Source organism: Saccopteryx leptura, chromosome 9 (assembly GCF_036850995.1).
Source record: "Saccopteryx leptura isolate mSacLep1 chromosome 9, mSacLep1_pri_phased_curated, whole genome shotgun sequence".
Lineage (NCBI taxonomy): Eukaryota > Metazoa > Chordata > Mammalia > Chiroptera > Emballonuridae > Saccopteryx > Saccopteryx leptura.
Genome location: NC_089511.1, coordinates 29,335,348 through 29,354,221, shown reverse-complemented (window position 1 = coordinate 29,354,221; position 18,874 = coordinate 29,335,348). Strand labels below are relative to the sequence as shown.

The following is an 18,874-nucleotide window of genomic DNA, read 5'->3' as shown; positions in this document are numbered from 1 at the left end:
GATCACCATGGGGTTTGGTCCTCAGCTTTGGGAAGTTTCTGTCTGACTTTGACCTGTCATTAGAAACGTTGCACAAAATGAGTTGCTTAAGTTCTTGAGCCTCAGTTTCCTTATCTGTGAATGGGAATAATACCTACTTGGAAAGGGATATCATAGTGTAAAATTCTTGACATGATACCTGTTCAACGAAGGATAAATCCCATACTCCAACTTAAAATGGTCTTTTAAAAACAAATATCCCCACCTCCTGGTGCTTACTGCAGGCTGTGTTCTTATACTGACTGTACAGAAAGAGGAGGCAGAGTAAATCTGCCCCATATTCACCTCAGCCCTGGCTCTCTGCCTGGCCTGTGTTGTGATCGGGGGGGACATAGAAGAAAATAAAAATAAAAACAAATATCCCCCCCCCAAAAAAAAAAAGCTTATAGGCACAAAGAATAGATTGGTAGTTGCCAGAGGCTGAGGCTGAGGGTGGGGGATGGGCAAAATGGGTGGAGGGAGTCAAAGGTACAAACTTCTAGTTAGGACATAATTCATGGCGGTCTAACACAACATGGTGACTCTAGTTGAAATTCTGTCTTGGATATTGGAAAGTTGCTAATAGAGTAAGTCTTAAAAGTTCTCATCAGAAGAATTAAAAATTCTGCTGATGGAAGTTTACCAGACTTATGGTGGGGATCACTTTGCAATATATACAAACATCGAATTATTGTTATATACCGGAAACTAATATAATTTAGTAAGTGAATTATACCTCAATTTTTTAAAAAAGTGGTCTTTCAGATAACAAGATCCAGGTGCAGTACTCTGGAATTATAAATACCTGCTGGCCAGGGGAGCGACCTCTCTTCAGAAGGGAGCCCGACCCAAGTATCACCCCTCATCAGGACAAGCGCTTTCCTCTAGAGCTGCCCTTGGGCATGAAGGTCATGGGGAAAGGTACAGAGGGAAAGAGCCATCTGTAGAAAATGAGCAATTCTGTTCCCACCATGTCGGCAGGGTGCCCAAATGGAGCTATTTCATAGTCAGAATACCACGTAGGACCACACTAGGAGAGCGAGCTTGGGGGAGGCAGAGAGGAGAGCGTGCCATCCGTGTAGAGAAGATAATTGAATCCATGGGAGGTCGACTGGGGCTCATTTCACACAGAACCCGCACAACAGCACATGGCTCGCTCAAAGACAATACCGGCCTTCAAAGGGAACCACTAAGGGGAGCGCGTTTCTCTATTAAGGGCGCCACATACTCTAAGTGAGACACATTGTTATGCCTCTTCTTCCCAGCCACAGCCTGGAAATAGCCATAAAAGAAATGAAGTATATTTGCCTTGTTAACACAGTTTGTATTACATATTCATAAACCATTTTGCGAAACTGCAAGGGAAAGATTCAATTGTCTTGGAAGCTGATAATGGCCAAACAGCCATAGAGAAAGCAGGCAGCATGTTCTAGAATTAGCTGCACAATGAATGAAATGCAACGCCTATAATAAACCCATTCAGATATAAATTATGGCCGAGGAGATGCAATGTTTGTTAAGCAATAAAGCTTGCCACCCTACATGGGAAATTGAATGAGATTTATCATAAAATATGGTGGAAAGTACACTAGAAATCAGGCTCCCCAACCGGGCTTAATCAAAACACTGGAGAGAACAGGCTTCCAGGAACAGGAAACCGAGAGAAAGCGATAGTTGTGGGTTCAAAGGGCCTTTTGACCTCGTAACCCGAAATACCCTTGGTCTCAGCAATTCTACCAAGGACATTTGCAGTATGAAAACAGATCTTTTTATTTTTCCTCTGAGAATTATCAGAATGCCTTGAGCCCTGGGAATACAGAATTTGACCGATACTTGGCGTCCTGGTTGGCCAGGGCAGTAAATGAATTCAGGGGGAGGGAACGTGGCCAAGTCACACGGAGTTCTTGGTTTCTCTTGGAAATGGTTGAGGTTCTTGGTCCCAAGGGAGGCAGCTGGCTCTCAGATCCACCCTGTTGGGTCTCCTGGGTCCTGGTAGGATGTGTGGTGTGGCTCATTTTCTCAAAACATCGCCCTCGAATCTTCCGCGCATGCCACCGAACAAGCACGAGGGCACGTTGCGGATCCTCTCCTGGAACTGGAGCTGGGGTTTATCTCTCAGACGCCACTTTCTGGGAAAAATAAAACAAAACCAAATAAAATAAAACAAGAATTAACCCAGCAGGATGCAGGCTTTCTGGTATTGTTACTTGCAAAGAACTGCAAATATTTTATGCCTTTACAAGTGAAAGTCAATGTTTTCAGTGCACTGAGAACAATGAAAAATACCTTAGGAATGTATTATGGTCCCACAGTTGGATTAAGAGTGTTCGGAAGCCAAAAGGAATTTTCTGCCTGCTCACATTACCCTGAAATCTAATGAAATAATCTCCATAAAGCCAAGTTTATGACAGAAGCTGATTTCCCAGTTGCTGTTAAAAATAAAACAAACAAATGTCCTCTTTGGTCAGCTCCTCAGTCCACGCGTATATCATTAAACTGCACTTCAGATAGCAGAAGTGTAGGTCTTAAAGGGGTCGATTACAAGATTTGTAGATTGTTTAAGGAACAGGAATTAAAGATTGCTCCAACCTTCAAAGAATTAACCAGAGAATTTGAATTTGACGACAAGCTTCAGCACACTCCCAAAGAGGTTTTATAAAGCACATATTTTGGAGTTGTTACTGGTGACTTCAGCCACACCATACCCTGTGTCCTCACACTGTGGTGTAGAAATAAAAACATATATACACACACACATCTATGTTGATATATATATATATATATATGTGTGTGTGTGTGTGTATATATACATATATATGTTTCTACATATCAAGAAACATTAACATATATCCAATGTGTGTGTGTATATAATTTGATATAAGTTTTTCCACAAGAAAACCTAGGTAATAAAAAGATTGGAAACATCAGAAGCCATATTAGTTCTAAAATGTTGATAGCAAATCCTTCTACTCCTCATCCAAACCCATTCTCCACACTCCTTCCTTCCACTAAGATGAAATACGTGTCAAGTATTTGGAAAGATAATCAGAATAATAGGGTACTGGAATAAAACATAATGATGAAAGCGCTCCCCCATGTCTTATCTAGGTGCATGATTCTACCAGCCTGCATAGGAATGACTATTTTTCCCTTGCTATCATGCCCTTTACTTCTCACAAAAATCTTTGCAGAGCAGGGGTCTCCATCTCCATATTACAGGCAAGGGAATGCAGCAAGCTCATGTATCATTAAAAAAGAAAAGCCCCTCAGCCTGCCCAGGTGGTGGTGCAGTGGATAGAGCTTTGGCCTGGGATGCAGAGGACCCAGGATCTAAACCCTGAGGTCTCTGGCTTGAGCGTGGGCTCATCGGCTTGAGCATGGGGTCGCTGGCTTGAGTGTGGGATCATAGACATCACCCCAAGGTCGCTGGCTTGAAGCCCAAGGTCGCTGGCTTGAGTCCAAGGTCGCTGGCTTGAGCAAGGGGTCATTGGCTCTGCTCTAGCCCCCCAGGTCATGGAACATACAAAAAAGTAATCAAAGAACAATTAAGGTACTACAACAAAGAATTGATGCTTCTCATCTCTCTCTCTCTCTCTCTGCCTGCCTGTCTGTCTGTCCTGCTCTTGGTCTCTCGCTTAAAAAAAAAAAAAGCCCCTCATGGGCAAGAAGTAGACACCTGCTCTTCAAGTGATGAAACAGAGGTAACAAGAAATGTGGAGCTAAGACTTTTAGAATAGAATTTGCCAACAAATACCTTGACCCTTTCTCTCTCCCTTGGTGAAGGGCAAAGGGATGAACAGCCACACCTGCCGAGCATACCCTTTCGTGTCCCCCAAATCGAAGCTTCCCCAGAAGTGTTCTGTAGACTTTTCCACTTGCATTTCATTGATCGGAACTTTTCACTCGGTCAGCCCTAGCTGAGAGGTGGCCAGAGAGACAGCGATGTGGAAAGGCATCAGGGCAGCCACCCAGTAGTGCCTGACATACCCAGAAATGTTTGATGCTTCGTACAAGCTCACGTTTTCCACCAGTCAGTGAAAGAACAGGGGCGTGTGGATTCAGCTTTCCAAGCCGCTGTTTGTTTTCACTACGTCTAGCTATCTCAGTTATAATGGCAGTATATTCCTTTCTTTGGCTCACAAGCATGGCTCTTAATTATACTTGCGTTAAGGCAAAGATGTTTCAGAAGCTACGTGATAGTATGTGAATTAAATGAAAATCTGAGTTTGCCCAGTTAGTACCTTCTATACAATGAAGACTCCATTGAACTTGATATGAACTGGACAGACCCCCATGCTGAAGATTTCCAAGTTCTGGTTTAGGATTCTGAATTAGTTCATCCAACAAGGATAATTTAGCATAATTTCTGAAGCCACTTGGCTTTTATGGGAAGACTAGGGGACACGGCCATTAGGGCTGATCTGTAGAGCCGTGTAAGCACTAGGCACTCTATTCCTGGGTGAGAACTCTACTGCACATAGTCCTCACTGAAACGAGCACCCTGTGGTCCACACACTAATGTGCATTACAGATTGAGTAATCAGTATCATAGTGATTGTAGGACTGGGAATTCATTTTCCCTCACCTGGAGAAGGATCAGAATTTTCACTGAGAGTTTCAAAATCCAAGAGAAAGAAAGAGTACACTTTCCCTTTAAAAACCTCTTCATCATCTTTGTTGGTCCAGCCAACCATTGTCTTGACAATGGACACAACTAATTTGGTATGGATGCCATTCAATTTCCAGGATTCAGTGTGGCCATGTCCCACAGCACAATCCCTGCTATGCAATGTGGATGGGAGGGAAGGAGAGAAAGGAGCTTAGGAACTTCCTACAGGATACACTTGCCTCTAAGGCAACATTTGTCTCTGAGATGGTCTTCAGGGAAATGTAGGAACTAGACGTTACATCTCATCCGTGTATCACCGGCACTTATGTAGTAGTCCAAAGGGTCTCTGTTTAATCAGATTTGGCTGCGGTAGAAACTTTCTTAAAGATTCAGTTATCTGTTACTGTGCAATAAACCATCTTAAAATTCAGCGACTTAAAATGACGCCCAGGTATTGGCTCATGGTACTGCAGTTTCAGCAAGGTTAGTGGGTGGGGGGTGGCTTGTCTCTGTTCTAGGTGATGATGCTGTCATGTGACTTACTCATCTGTGAGTCCTTCGGGAGTCTAGCCTGAGGTTTTTTTTTTTTTTTTTTTTTAACCTGGTTTCCTTAGATCCTAAGAAAATGAATGGAAATTTCCAGGGCTCTTAAGGACTAGATTCCAGAATTAGCACATCACTACCATGTTGCACCCATCAAAGAAAGACATAGGCTGGGCCAGATTCCAGTGAAGGGCAAGCACACTTCAAGTGTGATGCAAACAGTGGCGTGGGTTCATGGGGAAGGGAAGAGTCCTTGAACTCTCTGCAGACAACCCAGCAATGACTGTTTCTGAAGCTTTGCTGGCCCCCTCGAGGAATCCCCCTTGTTCTCCCTGGAACCCATGCCTCCTTACATGGAGTGACGGTACCATGTGGAGAGTTTCAAAGCACAGTTTACAGTGGATTTTCTGGACCCTAAGTCTGGCTCTCTCACTTGCTCACTGTCAAATCTTGGTCAAGTTCCTGAATGTCTTTGGGCTTTTTTTATAGAGTTAATACACGTAAACTGTTTAGGGTGGTGCCTGATACATAGTCAGGGCTTAGTAAATTGAATCACATCTGCCCCCTTCTCTATCCTATGAGCTTCTGAGGGGACAACTGATGTCCCCACTGCACTCCCAGGGCCCTGTAAAGAGGGCAATGCAATGGTGCTCTGAGAATATGTGGTAAATGAATAATGAACCAGGGCTATCATTTTCTTTAAAATTGTACCCATCTGAAGGCAAATATTTATTTTCCAAAAAGGTTGGGGCAGCATATGTCATATGTGCCAGAGATATTAGCACTTATTCATTAAGCAAATATTAACAAGAACCTATTATGAGCCAGAAAGTCCATTAGGTTCTGGAGACAACACAGTGAACAAGCTATACGCAGCTCCACCTTCATGATGATTATATTCTAGGAAGAGGAGAAGGCAGAATAACTGCAGCACAGAAGCTAATATGTGTTTTGAAGAACGTCGCTATAGGCAAGTGTCTGATTAAACCAGGAGTGGGGTGAGACATAGCTTTGGGATGGTGACACAGCTTTGGGTTGGTGACACTCCGACTTTTTGGAAAAGCTGCAGTATCAGCATAGACCTGAAGGAGGAGAAAAAGTCAATCATTTAGAGATCGCGGTAGAGTGTTCCAGGAAGAGAGAGAGAGAGAGAGGCAAGAACAAAGGCTCGTGGTGGAAATGAGTGTACGTGTTCAAAAACACGAAGAATCCCATATGCCTGAATCTCAATGAGCAAAGGGGAGAAAAGTTCGGCACCTCTGATTCAAATTTTACTCTATGTGCATCAGGATACCATCAAAGGGGTTTAAACATGAAAGGTAGAAATAGCTTTCTTTCCTTGTATTTCATTCTCGAATTATTATATTGCTGACAGCCACCCAACACAGTCATCATCCTACACATGTGCAAGTTGGGAAATCTTGTTCTTTTGTGGTATGTATGTGGCAGAGCATGTGGTGATGGTGGGTCTAGGCTTGATGAGGAGAGTCCTCTGTGTCAACACTGGAAACATGTTGATTACCCTGAGTAAAATCCTGATGGCCAGATTCTTTTTGCTCCAAGAACGAAGTGATGATGATGCATGATATGGCGGCCAATTATTTCACTTCTTACTAGGTGCCAGGTACTGTTCAGTGATTTGCAAGCACCATCAGGTTAGAGATGGCTGCCACAGGCATCTGGGTTTTACAGATGAATGAACGCACTGGGACGATGAGGTGCAGCATCTGCCCAACGTTAACCTGCTGGGGATGTAACCCAAATCTCTGGACCTTCTCTTTCCAGCACATTTCAAAGTTCTGCTCATCTGCACCTCCTCCCCACAAGCCTCCCCTTTCAGTCCAGACTGATAGGGGATGGAACTCGATGAGCAGTGACAAGATGTTCTCCAGAACTTGCGGAAATCACAGGGTGGGTGAGCTGCACTGGTTTTGCAACAATGGTCCTAATGAGCAATTTAGCAATGAGCGGTGCACATGTGTGGGGGAGTCTGCGGCACAGCCTGCCTTTGGCACACATTTGTATCATTGTTTGGTGTCTGTACAGAACTTGAGATTTCCAGAATGTTATCTGAGGAAGTGGATGAATGGTATTTCTCCGACTTGAAAGATTTGGGGCTGAGGCAAGCTAAACGTTGGCCTCATGTCACACAGCGAGATGATGAACGCTTCAGAGGCCCAATGGAGAAGCTGAGTCCCACATCCTTACATCTAAATGTTAAGTGATTTGACTTTCGGCATAGGTCATTATTTCTAGGAAAGGTTTGCCGGGTCATAGGGCATCGATGACTTCTTTAGTCTGTTCAACACACATCAAATGTCTACTAGGTCTCAAGTACTCTGTCAGGCAAAGGGGCTGCAGGGGTGAGTAAGGCATGGTCCCTGCCATTAAAGAGTTGTAGAGTTGTCAACCATTTCCACTTGAACATCTGTGTCCGCTAACCTCAGCGTGTCCCAACCCAGTCCAGTAGTGGTGACAGTTGGGGGCTCTGATAAAAGATTAAATACAGGCTCTACGTGTCACTGGGCTAGTGCCTTAACTTTTCTGCCCCTCAATGTCCTCACCTATCCAACTGAGATTAATAGTGTTTAATAGCACATAAATAAAAGAACTTTTGTATAAATAAAATGGCACAGTGTAGCATTTAAAAAAAAATTCCTTAATGATAAGCATCACCTGATATGCTTATTAAAATACAGCTTCCCAGGCCCCTTCCTTGGCCATTCTGAGGCAGTGCTTTGTTGCTCATGACCTTGTTTTGTTGTGGTTTGGTACAATATTCCAGATGATAGTTGTCATCAGGATCAATTGGAAACATTTTATTTTATTGTTTTTACGTGAGGGGAAGGGAGATAGTGAAACAGACTTCTGCATGTGCCCTGACCAGGATCACCTGGCAACCCCCATCTGGGGCTGATGCTTAACTTGACTGAGCTATTTTTAGCACCTGAGGCCTACACTCAGACCAACTGAGCTATCCTCAGTGCCCTGGGCCAACAACACTCGAACTGATCGAGCCCCTAGCTACAAGAGGGGAAGAGAGAGAGAGAAATGGGGTAGAGGGAAGGAGAGAGGAGTGGATGGTCGCTTTTTCTGTGTGCCCTGACCAAGAATGAAACCCGGGACGTCTGTGGAAACACTGACATAATGCATGGAAAGCAGTGATTCTCAACCTTGGTTGCATATTGCAGTTACATAGGGTCCTTTGGGAAAACAGATGTCTGTTTTCACTTGGGACATTCTGTTTTAATGGCTGGGGTTCAGTTTGGGATATTTCAAGGCTCCCCAAGGGTTTCTAACAGGCAGCCATGATTGGGAATACCTGCCATAAAGCATTCAGCACAGTGCCTGGCACAAAGTAAGGTGTCACGAATGTGCCATCATCGCTATCATCCCTTCCTCTTTCCCATAGGAACTGGGAGACACACAATGGAGAAGAAAACTAAGAATGTCAGCATGTGTATTAGAGTGAAATGACGCATCCTAAACTGCTACGACACTAACTATCTCATTATGGGATTTAGACTCTCTCATGGTCTCCAAACATTAAACATTTTTTTGTGTGTCTTTCCCCTTACTGACTGTAAGCTCTATGAGGAGAAAGATAATGTTTTTCTTTCTTACAATATTTCCCCAATACCTTGTATATCCAGTGGATGCTAAATAACTATTTATCAGATAAATAAGAGAAGTGTGTTAGTGGAAGAAGAGCAGAGACAGCAGTCTACAGGAGTGGAGAGAAAGAAAAACATTTCAGACTGTTGGATCTATGTGGATGAACACTAGAAGTATGGTGTAATTTTTTTTTTTTTTTTTTTTGAGTAAGGTGGGAGAGGGAGGGCATTTCTGGTGGGAGAAATGGCTTGAGCAAATTTGGGGAAGAAAGATGTCCTAACGGGACAGGAATACTTAGGCTGGGATGGAGGAAATAACAGAGACAAATAAGCTATCCAGACAGGTGGAAGAAAATGCTAGAGAGTTAAGAGTACTCACTCCTGTGGACGTAATGGTGAGGAAACTGAGGCACAGAGAGGCCGAGGCACTTTCCCAAGGCATACAGGGCTGGATCCGGCACTTGACACATGAGGCAGGCAGCTCCTACACTCCACGCTGCTCCCCCTGCCCGTCTCCCGGGGTCTGGAACAGCAGGGGATAATGAAGACTTTCTATGCAGAAGCATGACAGCCTCAGACAGATTTTGTAGCACAATCATCTTGGCAGCCGTAAGGAGGGCCAATGGCAAAGGGTGAAACGAGCTCAGTTCTTCCCAAAGCCTTTCCTACTCAAATAGGGTGAGCAGCACACATGCTTACGACAAACAGACAGACAAAATCAGCACTGAAGTCAATATGCAAAGTACTTAAATACACGTCGTGGATTCCAGTCTCCTGGACGGAGGAGGACCACAGGTTTGGTTCTGAGACTTCTAGCGGCGTGGGATTCACAGAGGTTCTAAAAGAAAAATGGAATGGTAACTTTGAGGATGTCAGCCCTTGCTGTTCCTGCAACCAGGGAGCAAAGTGAGGACCCCGTGCTAAGCACTGCATGTCCTCTCAAAAGTGAAAACGACAGAGTCCATAGCCCGGCTGCCTGAATGGTCCCTCGCAGAGGTGGCACTGCCGCTGAGTGCCACTCCACCTGAGCCCGGCAGTGTCTGTTCTCAGGGTTTGCGCACTCCAACTTCATATTTTTATAGCATTTTGTTTATTCTTACAAACTGCTGCCTCCTCCCAAAAGAAATGGTTACCTCTTATAAGTCAACTAAATGATTGATCAGTTCCTACTATATTCCACTTTATTTCCCAGGCTGAAAAAAAAAAAAATACAAGGCTGGGCTTTTAAATATGTATATTGTAATTTCTTGCTGTCATATATTGAGCATTTATAATGAAATGTCAATAGCCTTGGGGGGGGTGTTAATAGAGATCTTGCTAATGATATATTAAACGGAGGAGGGGCATCCCTGCCTCGCTCGCTTGATGGATTTATGTTGTTTTAAAACTCTCTGCACCCTGCTTGTGTAGAACCATGGGGCTCTCGTGTTTAAAGTGGCTTCAAGCTTTTGTAGCTACTCACCTATTTTCTTCCCCTTCCTACCACTTCCCAGGCACAAGATGGTGCCAAATCCGATTGAACGTGGCTCCTCGTACTCGAAATGTCACTTCCATCATTGCCCCGGGACAGCGGCATCAGGGAGGCAGACTGGAAAAGGCAGGTGATACGTGAATAGTACTTAAGCCCCTGCTCTGAGTCAGACACTTCACACGTGACCTGTTTGAACTGGACCACAGCAAGCTCAGCGACATGCATTCATCCCCTCACTTCGCAAGGTGGGGAAGTGAGGCTCATGGAAGCCGACAAGGTGTCTTGGTTTACACAGCTAGGAAGTGTCAGAGGAAATTTCACCTCAGACCTGACTTCCATACCCGAGTTCTGTGCATGATCATCAACATCTCCAAGGTTAAACCTGAAGACATGGAGGCAGCAGAATTCTGATTCCAGGTAAACGATGCACACATGCTCCTTCCTGTCTCTTCCACTGGATGAAGCTACACAAGCTCAGTGGAGTGTCTGGCGAAGCTACAGGAAGACTCTAAAAGCAAGAGTAGCAGGCAGCTTGGGGACCAAGAGCAGAATGCAAAGTGTCATTGGACCTGTACTGAGTTTACTGCCTTTCTTCTTCTTTTTTTTCTCTACCCCACAGCCTGGGCACAAGGAAGCTGACACCACAAAGTGGGTATCAGCACACACAGAGAGACTCCAAGAGGAGCCATCTGGCTCTAGCTTGAGAAGCAGGAGAGAGGACCCCCAAATCTCAGAGAGACGTCACCTTTACTTTCTTGAGCCCCAGTGCCCGAGTAATCATTGCATGATGGTGACAGTGCCATGGCGATGATGGAAACTGGGCTCTTCAAGCTACTAAAAGGCCGAGGGAGAGGAGCCTTCCTTCCTGATTGATCCCAGAGGGGTGTGGCATATCCGTCCTGCTTCTCCTCACCTGTCTTCCCACCCCGTGGCTGTGGGTGCAGGTGCAGTTGCGAGGAGACTGCAGCAGAGCAGGGTGACAACAGCTCCAGCTTTCTGGAGGGGGGTGCAGAAAAAGGAGTCCCGGGGAAGTGCAAAATGTCAGGGAGATTATATCCAGAGGCTTAGATCCAGAATATAAAAAGAACTCTCATGACTCAATAGTAAGAGAGCAAATATAACTTTTTGAAAAGGGCAAAAGATTTGAATAGATACTTCACCAAAGAGAAGGCACATTAGCACATAAAAAGACATTCCATTGTTAGCCATTAATTAAATGCAAATTCAAACCATAATGAGATATACCTCTATACACTTAATAGAATGGCCAGGAGAAAAATACAATATCAAGTGACGGATGTTTGAGGTCACTGATAGACCATCGGGTGATCTGTGAGCTGGACCCAGGTAATCAGCGGCTCCTCACTGTCCCCTGTTCTTGGAATGTGTATTCTGCCCACTGATCTCCAACTGGGAGCCATTTTCAAGGACACAACCTTGAGAGAGGAATGTGTGGTTGACACCACCTAGACAGTATATGTGACTGAACCCATGTAAGGTCTCTAAATAAACTTTGAAGATCTGGCAGGTGGGTATGAAAATCTATTCATCTGTGACCACTCAAGACAAACCTCTCGTATAAGCTCCCTGCTTTTTAAAGCTGCCGCCTACCATTTTAGAGTTGGCCTTTCTCTTTCTTGGGTCTCTCCCTGCTTTTCCTGTACCGAGGCCTGTATTTGATTTTGCCCTGGGGATTCCTGTAGTTGTGAACCAAGGATGGTGAGATCTGGGAGCAACTGGAACTCTCATACGTTTTTGGTGGGAATGCAAAATGGTACAACCTCTCTGGAAAACAATTTGGTAGTTTCTCAACAAGTTAAATACACACTTACATGATCCAGTCATCCCACTCCTGGTCATTTATCCTAGAGAAGTGAAAACTTACATTCACACAAAACCCTGCACATGCCTATTTATAAAAGCCCTACTTGTAACTGCTAAAAATGGGAAGCACCCGAGAGGTCCTTCAGCGGGTGAATGGATAAAGCATGTGTGGTCCCTTCCATCCAACAGAGCACTCTTGGCAATAAACGGGCAGGAACTGTTGATACACAAGACAATTTAGATGAATCTCAAAGACACTGCACTGAGTAAAATAAGCCAGTCTCAAAAGGTCATAGTAGCCTGACCAGGTGGTGGCGCAGTGGATAGGGCGTCAGACTGGGATGCGGAAGGACCCAGGTTTGAGACCCTGAGGTCGCCGGCTTGAGCGCAGGCTCATCTGGTTTGAGCAAAAAGCTCACCAGCTTGGACCCAAGCTCGCTGGCTCAAGCAAGGGGTTACTCAGTCTGCTGAAGGCCCGCGTTCATGGAACATATAAGAAAGCAATCAATGAACAACTAAGGTGTCGCAACGAATAACTGATGATTGATGCTTCTCATCTCTCTCCATTCTTGTCTATCTGTCCCTATCTATCCCTCTCTCTGACTCTCTCTCTGTCCCTGTAAAAAGAAAAAGAAAAAAAGAAAAGGTCATAGTATATTTCATTCACCTGACATAAAACAGAAAGATACAACAATAGTGACAGAGACTGGGTCAGTGGTTGCCAGGTGTTAGGCATGGGAGAGGGCTGGATACAAAGGACTGGCAGGAGGGGTTTGGGGTGGTCATGGCCGTGTTCTGGGTCTTGATTGTAGTAGTGCCTTATATGAACCTGTGTATGTGTTAACAGTTATAGACCTCCAGGCAAAAATTTTCTACTCTATGTGAAGCTGAAAAATTAAACAAGTAAATATATTGTTTTTTTAAATATTTATCTTTTTTGATTAAAATCATATTTCCTAAAGAAATTCCTCATTGTCATAAACAATAATAAGACATGCCTAGTGTTTCTAGCCACCTTGACTAAAACTGGTGGTCTCATTCTGCTCTTTGGGGTGACCTCTCTTACCAGGTCACAGATGGTCTCCTAAAGGAGTAATCATTTCTATCTAAAGTTTTCAATTTTATCTCAAAATGCAACGTGTTAATTATGAAGTAAGTGCAATTAAACAAGAACAGACCTCCCAAGCATTTAAACATATGAAAAAGATTGGCACAAAGTAGGCGTTAATACTGCTGTTATGACATCATAGGACACACGAGCATGTGTCTTGTGTTCATTGAGCTTATTTTAAAAATTATATATTTCTTACCACCTACCACACTCACTCACATCTCAACTCTGTCATTGTTATGTGATGCTGTTCATTTTATATGACTGACTTTATTGCTTTTAAACCTTCCCATCTAAACTCTCCCCCATCAATCATGGACTATCACAAAATCAATCTTAAGACAGATGTTACGAACAGACACTCTGCAGATGCAAAATTACAACAGAAACAAATCAGTCCTCATTCTGTTGGTCCCTTCTGCTGTCTCTGGGTCTTTGTCTCTTCTCTATTCTCCACACCGTCTTTGACTGAGTGTCGTCCATGAAATTCACTGAGTTCCCCCATTTCTGGTTTTAAATCTGAGCTCCCTTTTCCGGGTTCTGATTGTCTCTATTGTTTTCGTATGAGGTCATTCCAGACTGAGCTAGCAATGGCCCCTGTTTGGCACAGCCTTGTGCTCCCCCTCCCCCCATTTTGTACAGCAAATTACCCCATGGACCAATCATCTGCTAATACAAAGCAAAGTTTGGGCCTAGACTCAACCCCAGGCATGGTTCACCTTTTTTCCTGTCTTACATATCCTCATGCTGGCTGGTTTTTCCATTTTGTTCAGTCATAGATAGTATCTCTCTGCTGCCACTAACTCAACCATATTTTAATCACATTAGTTAATTCAATTGTTAAGCTACAAAAAAAAAAATAGATTAGGAGCTTGAATAGTTGAGCTGATATGGTTATTTCATCATCAGTGGTTGTAATGGTTCAGTGGTTGTAAAGGGGTCAGACTGACTATTTAGGATCCAATCCATTGAATGGAAATTGACCTAAAACAATTTGGTCTTTTGGTTAGAGCTGGATTCGGTTCTTATTTTTTAAGCATTATCTTTCTCAATAGGATCACAAGGCCACTCTCTATGATCATATGTTATGATTTGCGCCCTTATTTGCGTAAATTTTATTTGATAAACACTCATGTAACAGCCATCATCACATCCACAGACATGAGGATAATGAGCTATGCAATTATCAGTGATACTTGTCTAGTTCCTCAAATTCCTGTGATAGTCACTCTACTGGTTTTATAACCAAAAAAGAACCCAAAGTGAAGCTACTCTAATGAGTGGATCTGTAAAGAGAGAGGCTTCCTACAAATTCACCCCCCACAGAAGGCGGCCCTTCCTTCCCTTGTCTTCCCAGCACCCAGGACGAGGACTGGATATACCTCACCAGGAAAGGTGAAAAGTCTGGCAAAAACTGTGTAGGATGCCAGACAGTGAGCTGCACTCTACTCGTGGACCTTTTAGAAACTCCCACAGGAGAAGTTCATGATTCTGTGATGTTCATGATTCTACTTCTGTTTTAAAGGTGGGCACCCCGAAGCTTGGTGTCAGGGCCTCCACACGCTTCCATTTAACTTTGTGCAAATGAGACACCTGGAGGACACATGACTCGGCTAGGGGGGCCGAGGCGGGGCTTCAGTCTTTGCCCCCTCAGCTGAGAACTTTATGCGATTAGCCACCTGTACCACTGTACATGCTGGGTCCACTCAGAAAAGTCAAGAAACTTACCCAAGGTCACAAATTAGAAATGGAAGTTTAACTGATGCTAAAGTTTATGTTCTTGCTCTTTTAACAAACTACTTCCTACTAAATGAATAAAATTCATTATTGTTCTTACACTAAGACTACTTAATGGTCCAGAGTCCAAAGTTTTCAAAGTTTGGATGTAACAAAATACAAATAGCTAGTTTCTCCAAATCCAGCTCATATGGCCTCTGATTGAGAACCTCTTTATTTATTTATTCATTTTTGCATGTTGTAGTCCACTTTAAATTCAATTTAAGCTCCCAAACCATGCACCACACCCCCACCTTGCCACCTTCCAACTTCAAGAGCCCAGTTCAACAATACCCTCCCTTTATGTCATAGACAAAATGCTGAGATATTGCGGGTGGCATCAGTAAAAGCCACAACAGCATTAGGAGAATTCCGAGAAACAGATTTTCTTTCAGTAGCTCAGATAGTCAACGCTTTCCAAAAATATCTGCAGCTTTGGCTAATGCAGATTTATAACTAGACTCCTAATAAAGCTTTATTGTCCCCACACTGGAGTGTTTAAAATTCACATGATATAATGCTGTTAACTAATGTTGCAATTTATTTCCATTTATGGCCTTATGCGGGGGAAACCTAGAAAATCAGCTTAACGGGAGTAGTTCAGAATGAGATTAAACGTTAATCAAAGCACATTAAAGTAATAATGAGCTGGGGTTTTTGACCCAGGTCGGAAGTAAATTTTTCGTGAGTTGTGCCCACCACCTTGTTAATTTGTAATGCTGTGCCCCCCTGAACATCCCTGTACTTCCGCCTCATTGAGATTTGGGTGTGTGATTTCCTATTTGTGCCCTCCAGAGTTCTATAATATTTAGAGGAGTGTGTAGGCAGATGATACACAATGCATCTATAAATATTTTATTAATAAATAGGCAGTCTTCTGGCATAGACAGGCTATCTTTCTGGTATAAAACAAGTCTAAGGATATATACCCAATGGAAATGCTTGCACGTGTTCCCTGAAAGACATGTAGTACAGCGTTTGCAGGGGTGATTTTGGTAATAGCCCAAATATGAAAACTACACAAGTGCCATCGATAGCAGGAAGGGCCACTGGAGAGCTCAGGCAAGTTGCTGGGCACTCTGTGTATCCTGCGATCCTTGCCTTTCTTTCTCCTGATTTGCTAGTTTTAGTTGATTACAGACTGAAGTGGCCAAGCCCTCTCTTAGTTGTTGTGTTCCTACCCAGCTCACTGGGCTCTCCTTGCATCTACCCAGGCTGCTTATAAATATCAAGAAGCACTCTTCCTAGTATGAGTAATGTTGCAATGAATGGATGCAGATAATGAGACACTGATTTTATTTCCTTTGAATATATACAATTCTCAGAAGTGGGGTTCTAGGTCATACAGTAGTTCTATGTTAAACATTTTGAGGTATCTACATGGAAGGTACTCTTCCATTGTGGCTGTACCAAATCGTATTCCCACCAACAGTGCAGAAGGGTTTTCCCCTTTTCTTATCCTTGCCAATACTTTTTATCCCCTGTCTTTTTGATAATAGCCATTCCAACAGGTGTGAGGTGATATCTCACTGTGGTTTTGATTTGAATTTCTCTGGTCATTAGTGATTTTCAGCATCTTTTTGGGTATCTGTTGGTCATTTGTATATCCTCTTTGGAAAAATGTCTGTTGAGGTCTTCTGCCCATTGTTTAATCAGATTGTTTTATTGCAATTAAGTTATATGACTTCTTCATATATTTTTAATATTAGCTCCTTGTTTGATATATGGCCTATAAATGTTTTCTGCTATTCTGTAGATTGCCTCTTCATTTTGTTGATTGTTTTTTTGGCTATGCAGAAGCTTTTAAGTTTATTGTAGACCCACTTTTTAATTTTTTATTTCATTGCTTGTGTTTTGAGTACCATATATAAAACATTATTGCCCAGACCAATGTCAAGGAGGTTTCCTCCCTTTATTATTTTTTTTAGGAGACTTACAGTCTCAGGTCTTACTTTTAAGTCTTTAATCCATTTGAAGTCATTTTTTTTTGAGTGGTGAAAGATAAGGATCTGGTTTCATTTTTTTGCAGGTGATTATCCAGTTTTCCCAGTACCATTAATTGAAAAGACTTCCCCTATTGTATATTTTTGGCTTCCTTATCAATTATTAGTTGACTGTATAGTATATGCATTTAATTTTAGACTCTCAATTCTGTTCCTTTGGTCTTTGTGTCTGTTTTTATGCCATAACATTTTGGTTACTATAGCTTTGTAATGTGGTTTGAAGTTAACAAGTATAATGCCTACAGCTTTGTTCTCTTTCTCAAGATTGCTTTGGCTATTCTTGTTCTTTGTGGTTCCACACAACTTTGAGGATTTCTCCCCCCCCCCATTTCTGTGAAAAATTATATTAGAATTTTACTAGGGATTGTCTTGAATCTATAGATAGCTTTAGTATCAAGATAGTGCTAGCCTCATACAATGAGTTTGGGAGTGTTCCCTCTGGAAGATTAGCATTATTAATTCTTCTTCAACTGTTTGGTAGAATTCAGCAGTGGTGAAAAAAACTTCTAGTCCTGGTTTTTCTCTGTTGGGAAGTTATTGAGTGTTACTTTAAATTCTTTAGTTATTATTGGTCTGTTCCGGTTTTCTATTTCTTCATGATTAAATCTTGGTAGATTGTATGTTTCTAGGAATTTACCCTTTTCTGTTAGTTTATTCAATTTCTTGTTTTATTATTATTTATACTGGTCTTTATGATCCTTTGTATTTCTGTGGTGTCAGCTGTATTGTTTCCTCTTTCATTTATAATTTTGTTTGAGTCTTCTCTCCTTTTTCTTGGTTAGTTTAGCTAGAAGTTTGTCAATTTTGCTTACCTTAAAAAACAACTGTTTTATTCATTTTTTTGTATTGTCTTTCTAGTCTTTATGTCATGTATATCTGATCTAATCTTTATTATTTCCATGTTTTGCTAAGTTTAGGCTTGATTATTCTTTTACTAATTCCTTGAGTTGTAAAGTTAAGTTATTTATTTGAGGTCTTTCTTTTCTCTTAACATTGGCATTCATTGTTATAAATCTTTTTCTTAGAACTGTTCTTGCTGCATCTTATAGAATTTTGTATGTTATGTTTTCATTTTTGTTTCTCTCCAGAGAACATTCTGGTTCCCCTTTTGATTTTTTTTTTTTTGACTCATTGGTTGGTCAAGAGTATGTTGGTTTATTTTCATATATTTGTGAATTCTTCTATTTTCCTCCTGTTAATGATTTCTAGTTTAATGCATTATAGTCAGAAAGGATAGTTGATATAATTTCAATCTTCTTAAATTTCTTAAGGCTTACTTTGTAGCTTAACTTATGATCTGTACTGGGAAATATTCCATGCATGCTTGAGAATAATGTACATTCTGGTACTCTCAGATGGAATGTTCTCTGTGTCTGTAGATCCATTTGGCCTGTAGGTTATTCAGGTCTGTTGTTTTCTTATTAATTTTCTGTCTGGATCATCTATCCAGTGTTGAAAGTGCAGTATTGAAGTCCCCTACTATTATTGTATTGCTATTTCTCTTTTCAATTCTATTAGTATTTACTTTATATATTTAGGTGCTCCAATGTAGGGTGGATACATATTTACAATTGTTATACCCTCTTGATGAATTGATTGCTTTATCACTATAGTGATTTTTTGTTGTTGCTTGTGACTGATTTTGACTGAAAGTCTACTTTATAAGATATAAGGATAGCCACCCCTGCTCTTTTTTGGTTTCCCATTTGAATAAAATATTGTTTTTCATCCCTTCATTTTCAACCTGTATGTGTCTTTAGAACTAAAGTGACTCTCCTGTAGGCAGCATTTTGTTGGTCCTCTATATTTTTTGTTGGGATAATTTAGTCCATTTAGGTTTAACATAACTATTGATAGCCCTTACTATTGACATATAGTTAATTGTTTTCTGACTATTATTATTCT

At 42.0% G+C, this 18,874-nt stretch overlaps 1 non-coding gene across 1 annotated transcript; it reads left to right on the top strand.

The window, feature by feature from the left end:
* Positions 1 to 241: 241 nt before the first annotated feature.
* Positions 242 to 374, top strand: LOC136381665 (small nucleolar RNA SNORA51). The gene has a single exon (XR_010747143.1). It is a non-coding gene; the product is annotated as a small nucleolar RNA SNORA51 (small nucleolar RNA).
* Positions 375 to 18,874: the final 18,500 nt, after the last annotated feature.